Below are 19,757 nucleotides of genomic sequence, written 5' to 3'. Positions count from 1 at the left end.
CACAAAATGATCTCTGCTTCTCTTCATAACTGCTCACAAAATATGCCTTTAATAATGTGTTCTGGAATTTTGCCAAGAACTAAAGTCACACTCACCTGCCTATAGTTTTAAAAATCTGCTCTTTTCCCATTTTTTGAAAATTGGGACCATATTGTCCTCTTCTAGCTTTGCAAAACCTTTACCATTTTATATGATTTTATACAAAATTAGCAATCATAAAACCACCAAATCTTAGGATAAAGTGGAACCTCAAAAGCTATCTGATTTAACCCCATACATGATAAGGCAAGTCTTCTACAATATTCTAGAGAAAACAGCAAAACAAGTTTTAGATAGGTTTTTAATTTTTAGGAAATATCCCCTCCCCCTTAAATCAAGCTTAAATCTGCTCATTTTCAACTTCCTTCCTGTTGCTTCTAGTTCTGTCCTCTGAGGACAAACAGAATGAATCTAATCCCACTTCTCTGTGACATCCCTTCAGATACTTGAAGATCACTAATATGTGTAGTCTTCTCCCCAGTTTTTCTTCTTCTCCAGATCAAATACTGTCCATTTTTTCTAACGAGTCTTATATAAACATGTTTGCCAGTCCCCTTTTGCTATATACATCATTTTATAAGAATTCTCAACATATAATACCGATAATCACACACATATTACTTCAGAAATGTATAGTCAGGGCAGGGTTCAGGGGAACTACCTTTTTTTTTTTCCCTTCAGGATACTTTTCTCAATGAAACCAAGAAGAACATTTAGCTATTTTGTCACATAGTTGACTCATTATAATCCACTATAACTCCCATCTTTTTCTTAATACAAACTATTGTCTAGACATAAATTCTCCCATCCTGTACTTTTAAAGTTGTATTTTGGACCTCAATTTAGAAATGATGAGTATAGTATATAAAATATTTATCCCTTTTAACTTTAATTTTATTAACTCTAGTCCATACTTTGAGTTTTCATCAGCAACTCTGCTTGGTTTGAACTCCAGGAATATCATGCCTTTCTCATGATAAGGTAATCATCTGAAATCATGCTATAATGCTGCTCAACTCAGTTTTGGATACTCAATACTTCAAGTGCCTTAGTCTCTTCTCTCCTCTGATTGGAGGGCTAGAAGTTGGAAAGTTAAACTCCTCCCAAAGCTTTCCTTGATGGAGAATTTTGATTTAAACTTTCTAGCTAACTTTCCATCAGCTTCTCTATTTAGTCTGGATCCTAGGAACATCATACCCCATGTTGGTTACTTCCTAGTTCTTCCCTCCCCTCCATTTTCCAGTTTTTTTGTGTGTGGAAGTTTCCAGTTTTCTTTTTGAGGGAAGAGGAAAGTTCCCTTATTAGACTACAAGCTCCTTAATGATAGAGATTGTCTTTTTTTTTTCTTTTTCTTATTTGTATCTCTAGTACATATCACAATGCTTGGCACATAGTAGGTATTTAATTCATTTTTGTTGAATCTATTGTATTGAATTGTTGAGATATTTTTGTCTACTGATTCTGTCATCCAGTATTTTAGTTTTCTCTCCCAGCTTTGTGTCATCTCTAGATTTGTCTTCTTTACCTTTAACCAAGGCACTGATAATAATAATAAAGAATAGCCTAGAACCCATTTCAGTTCCCTAGTGTGATCTAAAGGTGACCACTCCTTCTCCAAGGTGACCTGATGTAACTAATAACAATTCCTTGGATTCTGTCATTCAGCCAATTCTGAATCTTCCTAACAATACAGTTATTAGATCCACAATTCTCCATCTTGTCCAAAAGGATGAAGCAAGAGGCTTTGGTAAACTATCTGCTGAAATCTAAGTAAACTAGGTCTATAGGATTCCCCTCATTTCCTAATCTGTCCTGAATTCTTGTTGATAATTATCTAACTACCTTCTCAAAAAAGAACCTACCTTCTCAAAAAAGAACACAAAATTTGTATGTCATGATTTTTTTTTTTAGGAAGCCCATTGTTCAGTGATTATTGTTCAAATGTTCAAATGTTCAAAAACTATCCTTTTAATTATACATTCTAGAATTTTGCCAAGAATCAAAATCAGGCTAGTTTACGTAGGTCATTTACCAAAACCTCTATATCTATCTATCTATATATATCTATATATCTATATCTATATCTATATCTATATCTATATCTATCTCTATCTCTATCTCTATCTCTATCTCTATCTCTATCTCTATCTCTATCTCTATCTCTATCTCTATCTCTATCTCTATCTCTATCTCTATCTCTATCTCTATCTCTATCTCTATCTCTATCTCTATCTCTATCTCTATATCTATATCTATATCTATATATATATATATATCAATTCTCTCCCTTACCTCAGAATTCAAAAGCATGGAATCCAACAAGAGGCCAACAAATATTTGATCCTTGCTTCCAATTTTATTAGCAGGAAACATTTTCCAATAGATTTACTTAAATAACTCATCAAGATAATTACAAGATTATGACTTGGAAGGTTCTTTTACAGAAGCACAGAAGTGAAGAATATGGGTAAAGAAAAAGAGGAAGAATGGTGGAAATCCTACTGGTGAATAGTGTTTGTAATAGTCTGCTGTCAGCATAGATTCTCTTATCTCTTTTAAAAATCTGATTTGCTCTTTAAGTTCGTAGTCTATCCACCTCAATCTTTTAAGGCAATTCTATTCCATTTCATTCAATGGATGAATATAAATTGTTCACTATGTGCCAGGCAGTGTGCTAGTTACCAGAGATAAAAGACAAAAATGGACTGGTCTCTGACTTCAAGGATATCACATTATTCTGGAGAATGTCGATAGATAGATAGATAGATAGATAGATAGATAGATAGATAAATGAAAGAAATCCAAATAGGTAGAGTACCAATAAAATAAAATTTCCTCCCTTTTCCTTTTTATCATATTCACTTTTGTATAGTTTCAGAGTTCCATTTTTGAATACTTTCTATTCTTCTTAGATCAATCTGCACTGAAAAATGCTTTAACCATTTTGATCTTAATTTAATGTTTCTCTGAAATTTTTGACATCTATTTTTCCAGATAGTTCATTTGTTTGTTTCTTCTCATAATGTCAAATCAAATGAACACATATATGTAAAAAATAGAAGTTGGTCTCTGTCCTGGAAGAATGTATCATGATATAGTGGAGTATTTTACCTAGAATCAGGAGACCTATATTTGAACTTTGTCTCAGACACCAGTTATGTGATAAGTCATTTAACTTCTCAGTGACTCAGTTTTCTCATTTATAAAATGAGATTAACACACCTGCTGTATGTCCTTTGTCAGTTTGTTATAAGGATCATATGAGAAGATGTTTCTAAATTACTTTAAAAGTCTTAAAGCACAATATAAAGGCTGGTTATTGTTATCATCATCATCATCATTTCAACTCACAGTTAATAAAGAGAACAAAATAGTCCTCGAAAGAATAGAACAAATGCTTTAAAGAAGAAATGGTTTAAAATAGGATTGCAGAGAGATAGAGGAATTTGTGGGATTGCTTGTTTGTTATCTGGCAGTGGTGAGTGGGATTGGAATTCATGAGACAAAGAAAAAGAAGGGAGCTTTGGAGCTCTTCTAGTTGGTATAGGGAGGGGAGGTAAAGCTGGACCTATACAAAACAAGCAACTTCTTGAATTCCAAGGCATGCTGATAACAGATGTCTATCTGCCTCTGGCAACAGGTAATAGCAGCAACTGGGACAACTCCAGAGGATCTGCAATTTCTTAGATATACATGTGTAGATTACTACCCATCTATGCAGCAATGTGTTGATAAAAGTTTAACAAGCAGCTCTCCAAAAATGTGGAACACACTTTTAATTTTACTCTGTATTATTCACATTTTCTCTACCGCTTTCTTAATTATATACAATCAACAAAATAATAAATCAAGCCTTTTTTTGAAGCATTTGCTGATTTCTAAGGTATAAATGCTCACACTAAAATTTTAATAATCATCTCTCATTAGCCAGTACAAAATGGTTCAGTTCCCCTAAATAAACCATCCAACATTTAAGCACTTTTATGTGCACCCCATGTGATTCAGGACCTTCCTAGGGTTGCTTGGTTTGATCAATGTTGGTATAGAAACAAGACTATTCACCTATACATTACTCCAGAATTGTGTCAGTCCTCCTATATATGCTCAAAGTGAGATCCTCTGTCCTTTTCTTTTTTGATAGCTCTTACTGCCAACTTTAGAGGATGCCTTATCTGTTGACTATGCTAGGGACAGTTTCTAGGAATTACTTTATAATGTTTTATTCATGTATGGATTCTGATTCTTCCCATGATAAGATGCTATCTGCTCTATTTTTGCTATATTTTTATGATAATAATCCTCTCCCCCTCAAAATGGACCAGCTCCAGATTCTAGATCCTGACCTAAGAGGCCCAGTTTTTCTCTTTGGTTCATTGCCCACACTCCAGAATTTTACTCCAAAAAAAAAAAAAAAAACTCTAATAAATAAATAAAAGCTTAAGTATAACTCATTCTTGGAGAGGCAACATAGTGGAATAGAAAGGGGTCAATCTTGGAATCCAGATAATCAGACTTCAAGTCCCATTTATTACACACATTGACTATGTGACCCATGGCAAATTATTTAACCTCTAAATGCCCTAAGGCAACTCCCTAAAATTATAATGTGCAGAACAGTTGCTGATCTAAATTAGGAGAGGAAACTTTTACATTAAAAGCTCCCCACAGCACTGAAAGCACAAATCTAACCTCCCTTTGGGGGGAAATTCAAATTTAGTTTTCTCCAAATGTACGATTCTTATACAGACAATACACAATGTGGATATAGAGTATAAAATTGTACTTATTTTAGCCCTACAGAATATGCATAAGATATGAGGGACTCGGGAGCCCATGAACACACAAAAAATGAGAAACTTTTAAAAAGTCATCAGTTCCCCTAGAAGAGAATAAAATTGGGGATTATTGTTGATGCAGCCTTTTGTCATTCCAGTAGGGGGAAGGGGAGGAAGGGGGTGCTCAAACTAGCTTGTCCCCTAGCCAATTGTTACATTTTCAATGTATGTTTACACTTCAGAAATCAGTAAATTCTACAAAACCAGGACTTGATTTATTGTTTTGTTGATTTCTAGATTTAAAATGTTAGAGAAAATGTTAGTAAATGAAAATATTAATGATGCAGATTAAATTTAAAAGCATATGGATGGGAAACGAATGTGAACTATCTGCATTTTTGTTTCTCTTCCCGGATTATTTATACCTTCTGGATCCAATTCTCCCTACGCAACAAGAGAACTGTTCGGTTCTGCAAACATATATTGTATCTAGGATATACTGCAACATATCCAACATATAAAGGACTGCTTGCCATCTAGGGGAGGGGGTGGAGGGAGGGAGGGGAAAAAAAAATCGGAACAGAAATGAGTGTAAATATAATGTAATTATTAAATAAAAAAATTTATAAAAAAAAAAATAAAAAAATAAAAGCATATGGAAGGTTTTGGAGAACTGCTTTTTAAACTTTAATCAGCATACTCCGAGTGAACCCATCTTTCCCCATAACCTTCCCAAGATTCCTAATCCAACTTAATAGTTCAGATTTCCCAAAATATAAACAGGCATAATTTGGTGCTTGCTGAGTAAGCAAATCTCTCTTCTTGGACCTATACTGCCTCGATATCACCAGTTTTGCTCTACTAACAGAATACTGTATAGAAATTAAGTATCAATCAATCAACAAACATTTACTGAGCCAACCATTGTGCTAGTATATATTATTCCCATTTTACAAATTAGGAAACTGGGACAAATAGAGATTAAATGACTTGCAAAGGATCACATAGCTAGTAAGTGTCTGAGATTTGATATGACTTCAGACCCAGGATGCTATCCATTGTACCACATAGTTCCCATCAAAATTTCCAAATTAAAATCTATACTTATTAAATATGAAATTTTATTCAATAAACAATTATAGAACTCTTTATAATTGTAAAATAATTATGAATATTTTATATGGGATATTCTGCAAGAATTAAAAATACTCCATCAAGGCTTCATGCTTATCTACAAGAAAATTCTGTATTTTACAAATTTTGTTGAATATAAGTAATATTTTAATGAAATAAGTTAGTATTTGGAAGATGTTTCACATAATATAATAAGCATATACAAACTTAATTTTAATGTTGGATTTCTTTATTTGGACAAAGATTTATATAATATTTGATTCAACACTAAATAGATGCAGACTTAAACCTGAGTGCATTTAATTTATTTCTGCATTTTGATTAAAAATATGTAAAACTCCCTCATACAAATATGCAGTGTCAATGACAGGAGAATTTTACAAGCTCTGTTGCTGAGAGAATTTTTTAAACTATTAGGTACCTGACTATCAATAAAAGTGAACAGCTGGAGGTGTAGAAAGTAAACAGCTACTTGCAGTATAAAATATTTATTTTTCTACTGGCTAATGATAAGCACTTTAGTAAACTCAAATGTAATTAAAGCTTAATTGCATATATTACCGGTATCTCAGTAGCACAGTGATTATAATAATGGGTCTAGACTCAAGAAGTTGGTTTGATTCTTGCCTCAGATGTTTATTAGCTATGTCACTGGGATAAATCATTTAATTTCAGTTTGCCTCAGTTACTTCATCTGTAAAATGGGGATAATAATAGCACCCACCTCCCTGGGTTTATGAGGAGCAAATGAAATATTTGTACAGGTTTTACCACAATATCTGACACTATATTTAGTTGACATTATATAGTGTAACTATATATTGACATTATATTTAGTAACTTGGTCATTTTCTTCACTCTAAATAAAAATGTAAGGAGAAAGAGAAAGGTGAAATATTGAAGAACAAAGATGAGCAAAGGACTGAGATGGGTCTCACAGCTGACTTTGATAGACTATAGAAATGAGTGACTGATTCTCAGTAAGATAATTATTATGATACCTCCATTCTCTGAAACTCAATCAATCCAGTTCCAGGGGCCATGCTCATATTCCATCAGGAATTCCTTCATTTGCTTCCAAACAATGATCCATGACCTTAATTTTCATTACATTGATTGAGGAGGTCCTTGAATTAATAATCTCCACCTTGATAACTTTATTCTATCATTCCCTAAGAAATTCCACAAACTGAATTCCAATTATATAATTATATCTAATTACCTAATTTTTCTTCTTCTTAACTGATGATCTTTTATCTCCTTGTACTTTCCCAAGCAGCTTCTCTTAGGTTCACAATTTATTTCTTTCATTATCTTGGGATGTAATTCATTTGGATTGTTGACCTGAGTTCAGTGAGGACAGAAAGGGGGAACAAGTATTTATTAAATACCTACTGTGTGCCAGGCATTTTAGCAAATATTATTTTATTTGATCCTTACAACAACCCTGGGAAGAAAGGTACTTGTTATCATCCCCATTATACAGATGAAAAAACAAAAGCAAATAGAATTTAAGTGATTTACCTAGAGTCATACAACTAATAAGTATTTGAGGCTAGATTTTAACTCAGGTCCAGTGTTCTTTTCTATTATGCCATCTTACTGCAGTAAAAAGGTATTCTTTTGTTATCATCTTTATTATGAGTTTTACTTTTCTGTTAAGCATTTCTATTCTAATATATATAGAGTGTATCAGTGGTTCCCAAACTTTTTGGTTTCAGAACCACTTTAAGCTCTTAAAATTTATTGAGGACCATCCAAAGAGCTTCTGTTTATCTGGGTTATATCTACCAAAATGTACTGTTCAAAATTAAAATATCTTAATATTGTTGTAAAAATAGTTTTAGTCTCACAACCCCCCTAAAAGGGTCTTGGGGATCCTCATCCCTGGACCACACTTTTGAGTATGACCCATGTATATAGAGTAGTCCATGTGCACTAACACAACCTGAGGCAAGCATTTCCATCAGCTCTTTCCCTGGGATAAGCATTATTATACCAGGATGAGCTACCCTGTCACCTTATTGGTGAATGCTTACTCCAAACTGTTCCAAGTACATGATTCATGGTAAGCATGACTGTGCATCCAAATCTTAAGTTCTAAAGGCCCACTGACTTAGCAAATAGAGAGAGCATTGCACTTGAAGTCAAAGAAACAAGATCAAAACCCACTTTTGACACTTCTTGGTTGTACAATCCTAGTTGAGTCACTTCTCTCAGCCTTAGTTTCCTTATCTATACAAAGGAGGTAATAATACTAATACTTATCTTACAGGTTCTTTATGAGGATCAAATGAGATAATCTGTGTAAAGTGCTTTTCAAATTTTAGAACACAGTTAAAATATTAGCAACCTCTATCTGCTTCCTTGGTAGGAAAAAACAGAATCAAACCTTAGTACTTCTGTCTTCCCTCCATTAGCCAGTATTTTCATCCTAAGAAGTGGTTCTCTCCCTTCTTGGCTCTTCTTCTTCCCAACATTTTTTTGTCCTTAACATTCCTGTAATGTCTCAGCTTGTTCTGAGTTTTATCTTTTCAGATATTATTCTCATTGGGCAGTCCAGCTCTTTTATATCCATGCCTAATTTTGTTGGTGTTAAGTCATTCAGTCATATCTAACTCTTTATGACCCCATGGACCATAGCATGCCAGGCCCTTCTATCTTCCACTGTCTCCCAAAATTTGTCCAAGCTCATGTTTGTTGCTTTTATGATCATTAGCTACCTGCCCTCACTTATGTATATCTTCTTTTAAAAATGTAATTACTATGAAAAGTTTCTCTTAGGAAGCTCAGATCGGCAGTTGCCTCATCATTTCACCTTCCTCCTGCCTCTGTTTCCCTGTTTGTTTGTTTCTACCCCTTCTACACCCTGTGAGTTACTGAGAGCTTTCCTTTAGAAGTTCCTGAATGAATGGAGAAAGATATTTTTAGAAAGTGAAGGAAAAACCAGAGAGAAATGCACAATGAACAAGCAATATCACCTCCCAGTGAGGTGATAGCTGAAAGCCCAAAATTAATTATAATGTTATATTGGGGCTTGGGACAAGATGCTATTAGAAGAAACAAGACCCCTCATTGATGAGACCAGAGGATGATTTCATCAACAACCAGGATACACCCCAGAAAAACACCATCAATTCTGCATAAATTGGACCAGATTGCCATCCCCAAGACCAAGATTACCCTACATGAGAATGCTCATCAAAGGTTTTGATATTTTTGCTAATGTGGTGCAATGGGGCCCTGGCAAACACTTAAACAATTCTAAAGGTTCCTCCACAGGTGACTGAGATGCTAAGTTTTCACAAATGAACAGATTTTGGAAATGCTAGTGCAAAAGCAATTCCTAGTCATTTTGCCTGAGGGCCTCTGAGCCCTAAATTAGAGGCAGAGGTTGGTTGTCTGAATCACTCCTTAAAAGCCTAATAAAGAAAGTTCACTTTGCTGGAAAAAAATTAAGCCCAAAGTTTGCTCTAATGCCAGAGCCATTTACAAAAATGAGAAATCTTCTTCATTTTTTACTGAACCTCTCTGAAATGTACCAGTGACTATATAACATGAGTTTATACTCATGGGGCCTTCTTCTATGACTGGTGAAACACTTCTATGTAAGGGAAGGAAGTTCAAGAGTTAACTGCTGTTAAAATTGCCACCTGCTTCTTGTATAGTTTTAAAAATCTCATTTAAGTATTTAATTATTCATTAGTTGATTTTTATTGATTCATTCATTCAAATTATTTGTTCATTCATCTGCCTATACATTTATGCATCTAATTATTTGCTTCTTCATTTTTATTTATGCATTTTCAGATTTATTGTTCATTTGTTTACATCCTTAAACATTGTTTACATTTATATCTCTTTTTTTGCTTTTTTATTTTTTCATTTATTTGTCTGTGCATTTATTTATTTATTTGATTTTTGGTTTTTTGTGTCCTTGAATTCTTTGATTATAGTTTTTGAAGGTCCAGAGATATGGTTATTCTATTAGCCTTGAAGGAAAAAGACCCGCAGGTGGAAAAAAATGTTTGGAGTAGCTCTTTTTGTGATGACAAAGAACTGAAAAATGAGTGAATGCTCATCAATTGAGGAATGGCTGAATAAGTTATGGTATATGAAAGTCATGGAATATTATTGTTCTATAAAAATGATGAAAAGTTTGATTTCAGAAATGTCTGAAAAGACATGAATTGATGTTAAGTGAAACACGCAGAACCAGGAAAACATTGTACACAGTTATAGTAAGATTATGTGAGAATCAGCTATAAAAGACTTAGCTCTTCTCAACAATACAATGATTCAAGGAAATTCCAATAGATTTTGTAAGAAAATGCCATCCACATCCAGAGAGGGAATTATAGAGACTGAATGGGGGTCAAAGCATACTATTTTCACTTTTTTCTTTTGTTTTACTTTTTTTAATCTTTCTCATGGTTTTTGTTCTTATTTTTCTCTCCCAACATGATTCATATGGAAATATATAAAAAATGAATGTATGTATATAATATAAAAATTTATATGTATATGTATATATATATATACACACACATATATGTCAATGCTTTATCAACTTTATCTGCTTTCAGTACTTTAGGATGCTCAGTTAATTGAAATACCCTAGTATTATTTTGTCTTTTCTCTTTGCCAGGATCACAATCTATTTCCTAATTTATTTGTTTTCTCCTTCTGTTCAGGTTGTTTATAACAAGAGTTTTTAACATATGGACCAGGGGTAGATTTTGGGAGGTACATAAACTTGTTTGGATAGGGAATAACTTACATCCTTAGCTTTATTAAATTGTGCTCTGTTTTGAAGTCCTACATGTTTTATTTATGCATTTCTATGTATTATTCTGAGAAAGAGCTCATAGGCTTCACCAGACTGCCCAAGGGTGTTCATGTCTTTAAATGTCAAACAGAACATTTTATATTTGATTCTATAAATAATTGGGAGCCACTGCACTATATTGTAAAGTAGGGGTTCTTAACCTTTTCATGTCATGGACATCCTGGGGCAATTGAAACTTCTTCCAAAAAAAAAATCCCCCTTAATTTCCAATGCCAGCTTATGATTTATTGGCACCATGATGGAGAAAGTTGTGATGTGGAAGAGATAATTGTGATGAACAAACATGGGATTCTTTGAACCCAAATTTTTGTACTCCAAATATTTTCACCGTATTTTATCAACTATATTCAGAAGACATAGGAATGGCGATATGACATATGAGAACAACTAATGGAGATGTTATAAGCCAAAGACTTTCTGTAACCAAATGCATTAGAAAGACTATTTGTGATACTGACTATAACTATATCTTTGTAAATGGTACTTTCTATGAGAAGTCTGTTTGGATTCTCTGTTGTGTATTAAACATCCCTCTCCCACCTCACATAGCAATTTATTTCATAATTCTCTAATGAAATTGTATTCACCAGCATCTGGTATTTTGATGATGATTCCTGGGTGGAAGGAGGGAGATTTCCAGAATTAAGGATATTATTGATTATGCTGCTTAATAAATAAAATGAATTATGGTTTTCTTATTTGTATTGGCACATTTGGGAGACTGATGGATCTTAGAGTTCAAATCCTAAAATATTTCCTGCCTATGTTATCTTATCTCTCTCAACTTCAGTTGCCTCATCTGTAAAATGGGGTGGAAAGGATTAAAGCCAAATGTCTTCGAGATCTCTTCTACTGCTAAATGTATGATTTATGATCTTCAAATATATCACTGCCTTATTTAAGCTGCCATAACTAGCAATCAGTGTGGTCTAATAGCACCTAATAGCTTCTTAAGGTTCTTCAAGCTCTGTAGTCATTTTCAGGAGCTTCTTTCTTCCAGTTTTGAGAGAAAATTTGACATTGCCAACCCCACTTCATTTGGGAGGATAAGACTCTGGGAAGAAGCCAACAAGAGAATACATTCTTATTCCTAGCTTGCTACATTAGAATCTTTAGGGAATCCTTTGGGCATGATCTGTGCCTCTTTCTCAGTTGAGCTATTATCTTTTCTTTTTTTTATTGTATGGTATATATTCTCCTCTATATACTTTCTCTGATTTCTGTTTTGACATTGGTTTGGAAAAATGAATTTCTTTGCTACCAGCTATGTGTGTTCATTGTAGAACTTACATTTGGTAGGAAGTCAAATCTTGTATATAAACATCCTTTCCCCAATAACGAATAGCAATCAGAAGTTTAACTTAAGTCTGAATACTATATCTCCTGGACTAATAATATTGGGAATAGATAAATATAGTGCCGCTTTTTTCTGAGTAGCCAAGCTTCCAGCCTCAACCTCCTGCTCCCTCTCCTTGCAGGAAATAGTAACCTTTGGAGAAGAGTGTGGGAAGACTTGGATAGAGATGTCTAATCTATCTCACTTTGAGCCACACAACACACTCCTCCTACATATGTAGAGCATAGCTTTCACAACATATAGTTCTCAGTGTTCCCTTATTAAATGCCTACTGTGTGTCAGGCATTATGCTAGGTGCTATGTATACAAGTATGCTCAAGGAGCTTGAATTTTCTTTTGCATGATACATTATGTTCACAGATAAGAAAAGATAGAATATCTTCAAAATCAAGGCACAATGATTTGGAAGAAGCAACAGTGAGAAAAGAAAAGTAGTTTATGCCCGAACAAAGACATAGATATGAGAAAAAGAACATCTCATACATGGAACATCAAAATCAATTTAACCAAAGCAGAGTTTATGAGAGGGAGCAATGTGTAATCAATTTAAAAAAGAAAATCTGAGAGGATTTTTATTTTACCCTAAAAAACACAAAAGGTCCTTGAAGTGATTGACATAACTCAGTCACACTTGTTTTGTAGTTATCTGTGTTGGTGTTTACTTTTTACTAAGCTACAACTTGGAAGGTAAGAACTATTAGTTTCTCTAAATTGATGTCCAAAAATCTAAAGCTCTGAACTTAAAAGGCCCTTAATAGTAATTTATTAATTTAATTTGCACCTTAGAATTTCAGTGCTTAATGAACCTTAGCATGTTATATTGTATTGTATATTACATTATAACATATCATATTTATTGTATTAGGTTAAAGTATATTAGATTACATAATGTGATATGATATGATATGTTTGGTTAGGTTGCATCATATTACACGGCATGCTATATTATGTTATGTTTGTCTAGATTGTATTATGTTACATTATATTATATTGTATTAGATGAGAAACCCAAAAGATTTTCCATAATTTGGTCATTTTAAACCTGAATTTAAGGTTTGGAAATAATTTTCCCTGAGGACTCGGTGAGGTAGGTAGCTCAAGTATTATTAACCACTGAGGCTCAAACAGATTCAATTATTTGCCTATGGTCACACTGTTAGTGAAAGAGCCAAAACAGCACATATCTCCTCCTTTTCATTGCTGCCATATAATTACCAACTAAGTACTTGCTATATGTGCAACACTGTACTACATTGTATTTGTCTAGTTGTTATGTTCCCAAAAGACTGTAATGGTTACTAAAATGCCCATTAGATGTTACAAAGGACCCAATCGCACCACTTCTGAAATATAGTAACTGCTGGCTGCCCAGAACTATAAGATTCTCTCAATGAGGCAATTTTCACTTTGGTGAAACTATAGAGTATGATGCCACCTGCTGACTAGAGGCTATACAGCCGGCACCTAGTATGGTCTACCTCATTCCAATCCAATACTGCCCCTATGCGGCGTAAACTCCCCTCATTCTCATCAACACATGGCAAATGTGTAGCAACAACTCCGGTTTCTCTCCTCCGGGGCTCTTTCCCTCAGCTTCCCAAGCAAGGAACACCAGTGGCTCTGGAGAAAGAGATATGGGCAAGAAAAGAGCTGGCAGCAATTAGGGAAGTCGATCTTCCTGGTCCCCCCAACATCCATATGAAGCCTTCCTGAGAGTAAAGCTACCGATGGGGGGAAGGTGAGAACTACAGTCCTTGATTAAGGTCAAACCCCTAAATGGGGAAGAAGAGCTTGAAAAAAAGAATCTGCTAGATTACAGGGCCGCAGTCACAAGAATGACATTTTGACATTTAACTCAGTGCAAGTAATATTTTTATTAAACAGATATTGCCAGTCAACAAGTATTTTCTTTTACTTTATTTTACTTTTCAATTAATAAAAATTTATTTTCTCTCTTTACTCCTTTTCCATTTAAAAGAAAAACAAAGCCATTGTAACCAATAATCAAGCAAAAAAATAATTCTTACATTGTCCATGTTCATAATTGCTTGTCTCATTTTGTATCATCTTTGTCAGAAAGTGTACTGTATGTTTCCAAGAATTCTCTAAAATCATAGTTTGTGTTGCATTGACCAGGGTTTTAAAGTCTTTCTAAGTTGTTTATCTTTCTGATGTTGTTACCATATTCATCATATTCCCCATTTTCCTCACTTCTCTCTTCATCAGTTTATATAAGAACTTCCTATTCAACAAGCATTTAATAAGTGCTTAGTGTGTGATAAGGAAGACAAAAGCCCTTAAAGAATTCAGCGTCTAATGGAGGAGACAATATATAAGTATCTAAATAGACACAATATAGATACAGAATAAGTGGAAGGTAGTCTTCCAGAAGAAAGCTCCAGACATTGTGGAGACCAGTAAAGAGAAGAAAGATTTGAACTGGATCTTGAAGGAAGAATCAGAAACCAAGAGGAAGAATAATCAAAAAATTTAAATTATACAATAAGAGCATGTAAAATAATATGGGATTTCTGGAGGTGGGGAAGATCATTGCTTACTTCTAGAATGAGGGAACCTTTCACAGAAGAGGTAGCATTGAAGTTGTGCTTTCATTGATACATAGAAACTCGATAGCATAAAAGGGATAGAGTTAGAAGGATATTCCAGTCAAAGGAAAGTGGCAAAAATAAAGATAGAGAACAGGGAAGTGGTGGATTTATATGGAACACTTCCAGTGAGTAACCCATTTTGGTATATAGAATATATGGAAGGGGTGGTTTCCAGTAAAATAGAGTGATGCAAGATTGTGGACAATCTTGAAGAGACGTGTTCCATACTCAATAGGGAGCTAGGAAGGACTTTCATCTAGGGAATAATATGATCAAACTATGGTCTATAAATAAAGAATGTTAGTCTGTGATGTTGTTAAAAATAGCTTGGGACGGAATTATGCCCAAAAAGTTATCAAACTGTTCATACCCTTTGATCCAGCAGTGCTACTACTGGGCTTATACCCCAAAGAGATACTAAAGAAGGGAAAAGAACCTTTATGTGCCAAAATGTTTGTGGCAGCCCTGTTTGTAGTGGCTAGAAACTGGAAATTGAATGGATGCCCATCAATTGGAGAATGGCTGGGTAAATTGTGGTATATGAATGTTATGGAATATTACTGTTCTGTAAGAAATGACCAGCAGGAGGAATACAGAGAGGCTTGGAGAGACTTACATGAACTGATGCTAAGTGAAATGAGCAGAACCAGGAGATCATTATACACTTCGACAACGATATTGTATGAGGATGTATTCTGATGGAAGTGGATTTCTTTGACAAAGAGACCTAACTGAGTTTAATTGATAAATGATGGACAGAAGCAGCTACACCCAAAGAAAGAACACTGGGAAATGAATGTGAACTATTTGCAATTTTGTTTTTCTTCCCAGGTTATTTTTATCTTCTGAATCCAATTCTCCCTGTGCAACAAGAGAATTGTTCGGTTCTGCAAACATATATTGTATCTAGGATATACTGCAACATATCTAACATATAGAGGACTGCTTGCTATCTAGGGGAGGGGGTGGAAGGAGGGAGGAGAAAAATCGGAACAGAAACGAGTGCAAGGGATAATGTAAAAAAATTACCCTGGCATGAGTTCTGTCAATATAAAGTTATTATTAAATAAAATTTAAAAGAAAAGAAATTTATCAACCTAAAAAAAAAAAAAGATAGCTTGGGACAGGGAGAGATGTGCATGTTGGAAAATCTGTTAGAAAATACTGTAATCATCTAAGTGGGTTGTATTGCGATCCTACATGTACCAATTTGATGATCTAAGAGATAGAATCACAAGTACTCAGATGAGCAACAAACAAGAAAGAAAAAAGATAACATTAACACTTTAAACGTGGAAGATGGTGAATGTTGGTGCACAGAAAACAGTGGAATAAGAAGGAGAAGCATGCTTTGGGGAAAAAAGATTAAAAAGTTCAAATTGGGACATATTGAGTTTGATATATATGTGGGGTATGTAAATAGAAATGCTTCACAGATAAAGATTCATGGACAGAGCACAGAAAAGATATGAGAATTAAAATCATGCAGATGAGATAATTAAAAGAGATGCAGAGGAGATAATTAAATGTATGGGAGTGAATGAAATTACCAATGGAGAGAGCATAAAGCATAAAAGGGTCAAGGCCAGGAAGAAACACACATCGAAGGGTCAGGAAGAGCATTGTTTAGAGTAAATACAGAAAATCCTACAGGACTGAATTGAAGGAAGATGAAAAAACAAAGGAAGAAATAGTTGAATACACAGAACTAGAAAAAGGAATGTCTTAGAAAGGAACTGATAAAGAGTATCCTAGAAGAGGGAGTTGTTGATTGTGTCAGTTGATGCAAAAATCAAGGAAAATGAGGACTAACATAAAGCTACCATTTTTAGTAATTAGAAAATTAATAGTGACATTCTAGGGCGTTGTTAGTTTAGTAGAGATAGAAGCCAAACTTTAAATTCAGTAGAGGTAGGTGCAGTAAAAGTAAAAAATGTATTCAACAAAAGGGAAGGTGGGAAATGATATGATAACTGCCTAGGTTAGAAGGGGAAAGGGGAGCCTTTTTTAAGGCAAAGAAAATATGTAAGTATCTCATAGATAAAAGATTATCGTTAGAAGTTATAAAAAAGACATGAGTGAGGATTGGATCAAAGGTGCAGTTATAAGGATTAGTATTAACAAAGATTTACCTCAGATGATCAGAGATTTTCAGAAAAGCCTGGAAAAACTTACATGATCTGATACTAAGTGAAGTGAGCAGAACTAAGGGAACATTGTATACAGTAACAACAAGATTATGTGACGAGCAGCTGTGATAGACTTGGCTCTTTTCAACAATGAGGTGATTCAAGACAATTACAATAGACCTGCAATGGAAAGTGCAATATTATTACTAGTTCTATATCCCAAAGAGAACAAAGAATAAGGAAAAGAACCTACATGTAGCTTATAGTAGCCTTTTTTTTTTTTTTTTTTTGAAGTGGCAAAGGATTAGAAATTGAGGTAGGATGTTTATCAATTGGGGAATACTGAAAAGGTTCTGGTATATGATTGTGATGAAAGCTCTAAGAGATGACAAACTGGAGGATTTCAGAAAAACTTGGGAAGACATATATGAATTGATGAAAGTGAACAGAACCAGAAGAACACTATCCACTGTAATAGTAATATTGAATTGATGATCAACTATGAAAGACTTAGTTTCTCTGATTGATACAATGAGCCAAGATAATGTTAAAGTATCCATGATGAAAAATGCTAAAACCTCCAGAGAAACAACTAAAGAACTCTGGGTTCACATTGAAACATACTTTTTCCCTCTTTGTTATGTTTCTTGCTTTTTATTGGATTTTGCTTTTGTTTTGTTTTGCAATATGGCTAATATGGTAATATACTGAGCATGACTTCACATGTATAATTGATATCATATTGCTTGCTTTCTTAAGGGGTGTGAGAAGGACAAAAGGGAAGAAGAGAATTTAGAACTCAAAAAATTTAATGAATGTTAAAAATAAATGAATGATTTTTAAAAAAGATAACACCCTCTTTTTTTGCTTAATTTTCATTTTCTTCCAGCTGCCATTTCAATTGAAGGAACAGTTTATAATGCACATGTTATTTACAAGCCCTCTACCAGGTGCTAGAAGAACACACAAAAGAAAACAAAACAATGTTGCTGACTCCAAGGAACTTAACTATGTGTCCCTTGCTATGATTATTCTTCCTTTAGCTTTCACATTCACCTCAACAAATACTCTTTGCCCTGATGATCCCAATATTGCTCATGAAGATACCTTCTTCAAGATTCCCATCTTGGATGAGCCCTGGTTGTGAAACAAGAATCCTATATTTTGTCTTGCTTAACTATCAACATTTGTTTCAAATATTTTGTTTTTCTTTTTATAGTGGGGGAGGGAGCATGTGGGAGGAAGAGAAAACAATAGCTAGTATTGTGTGACCTTGGGAAAGTAATCACTTCTGTCTGAATCAGTTTCCTCATCTGTAAAATAACAATAATGATAGCACCTACTTCCCAAAGTTATTGTGAGGATAAAATGAGATAACATTTATAAAGTACTTTGCAAACCCTAAAGTGCTAGCTAGGTATAATTATTTTTTTAAAAAAACTTTATGAATAAAAATTTATTTCATGTTTCAAAAAACATCTTTAGAAGCCTTCAGAATGATTCTTATCATCATCCAAGAAAGGACCCTGGCTTTATATATTTGCTCTTGCATAGTCCTAGAGAAAAGGGAAATTATGTGGTGGCCTGGCATATGAGTTGAGCCTGCTGATGAGGAGATCAATCAATAATAAATCTCAATTTTTTTTTTGAAACATCCTGTTAAGTGTAGTGCAAGACACTGCTTTGGAAACTATGAGGAATTCAAAGATGTATAAAATATTGAGTGTTCAATCTAAGTGGGGGAATTAGTCATATGGACATATAAAGATAAAATAGCCAAGCTTTGATAACCAAGATTATTTTTTTTTCTTTGAATCCCTAGGATTATACATTTCCTTCAAGATTAATTCAAACAATTTTCTACCTAAAGAAAGCTTTTTTTTAAATCCTTACAGCTTCTGCTGCCTTTCTTTTCTTTCTAACTATTTTACATTTATCCTATATATGAAAGAGGCAGCCGAAAATGGTGGATAAAGAGCTAGTCTTGGAGTTGTGAAGATCTGGCAAGTTTCACCTGTGTTACCCTGAGCAAGTCACTTAATCTCTGGTTACTCAAGGCAGTTTTCTAAGTCAACCTACTTTGCTAGAAGGAATTTAGTCATTTAGTCACTTGTTATATTGATAAAATCACAAACCCAGTCAGTATTTGTATGTACTTATATGCATATATACAAGTCTTACTTGATAAAATATCAGTAAGAACCTTTTCTTGTAATTTCTATATTCAGTACCTGGTGCATAATAGACCCTTGATAAGCAATGTTTCTTGATTGTTTCATAAATATTTGTTGAATTAAACTGACTAACTAGCATTGTGCCTGATATTTATGGCAGGAATTTAGATGTTTATTGACAATAATTAAAGGCAGTAAATGACAAGCATCAAGTGAATTATTTTAGACAGGATTATGTGGGAAAATCACTTCCAACTGAGATGCTCGAGGAAAGCTTTGTAGAGAAAACCAAAATTGATTAGGTCTTACAGGATTGTTCAGAATTAAAGAAGTGGAGAGTTTAAGGAGTTTTTTCATGAAGGAATGGTGAATAGAGTGGAAACACGGGGCAAAGTGGGAATAGGTGAGAACAGTAGTGCAGAGAGAAGTATGTCTGAGGGAAAGCTGAGAGACTAGTTTGCTGGAGTAGAAGTTTGGGGAATTATGGGAGATGAGATTAGAAAACAGATTGGGTGCAGATTGTGGAGGGCCTCCTTGAATGCCAGGCTGAGGAGTATGGACTTAATTCTCTAGGCAATAGGGAGTCATTGACAGTTTTTTTTTTCCAGCAATGTAGGGAATTAACATGATGAATATAATGTTTTAATAATTTCAATTTGATAGCCTTATATTACATGGATTAGAAAGTAGG

The sequence above is a fragment of the Antechinus flavipes genome, chromosome 3 (genome assembly GCF_016432865.1).
Source record: "Antechinus flavipes isolate AdamAnt ecotype Samford, QLD, Australia chromosome 3, AdamAnt_v2, whole genome shotgun sequence".
In the NCBI taxonomy this organism is placed as follows: Eukaryota; Metazoa; Chordata; class Mammalia; order Dasyuromorphia; family Dasyuridae; genus Antechinus; species Antechinus flavipes.
The sequence above is the reverse complement of the archived record's forward strand: the minus strand, read 5'-3'. Positions refer to the sequence as shown.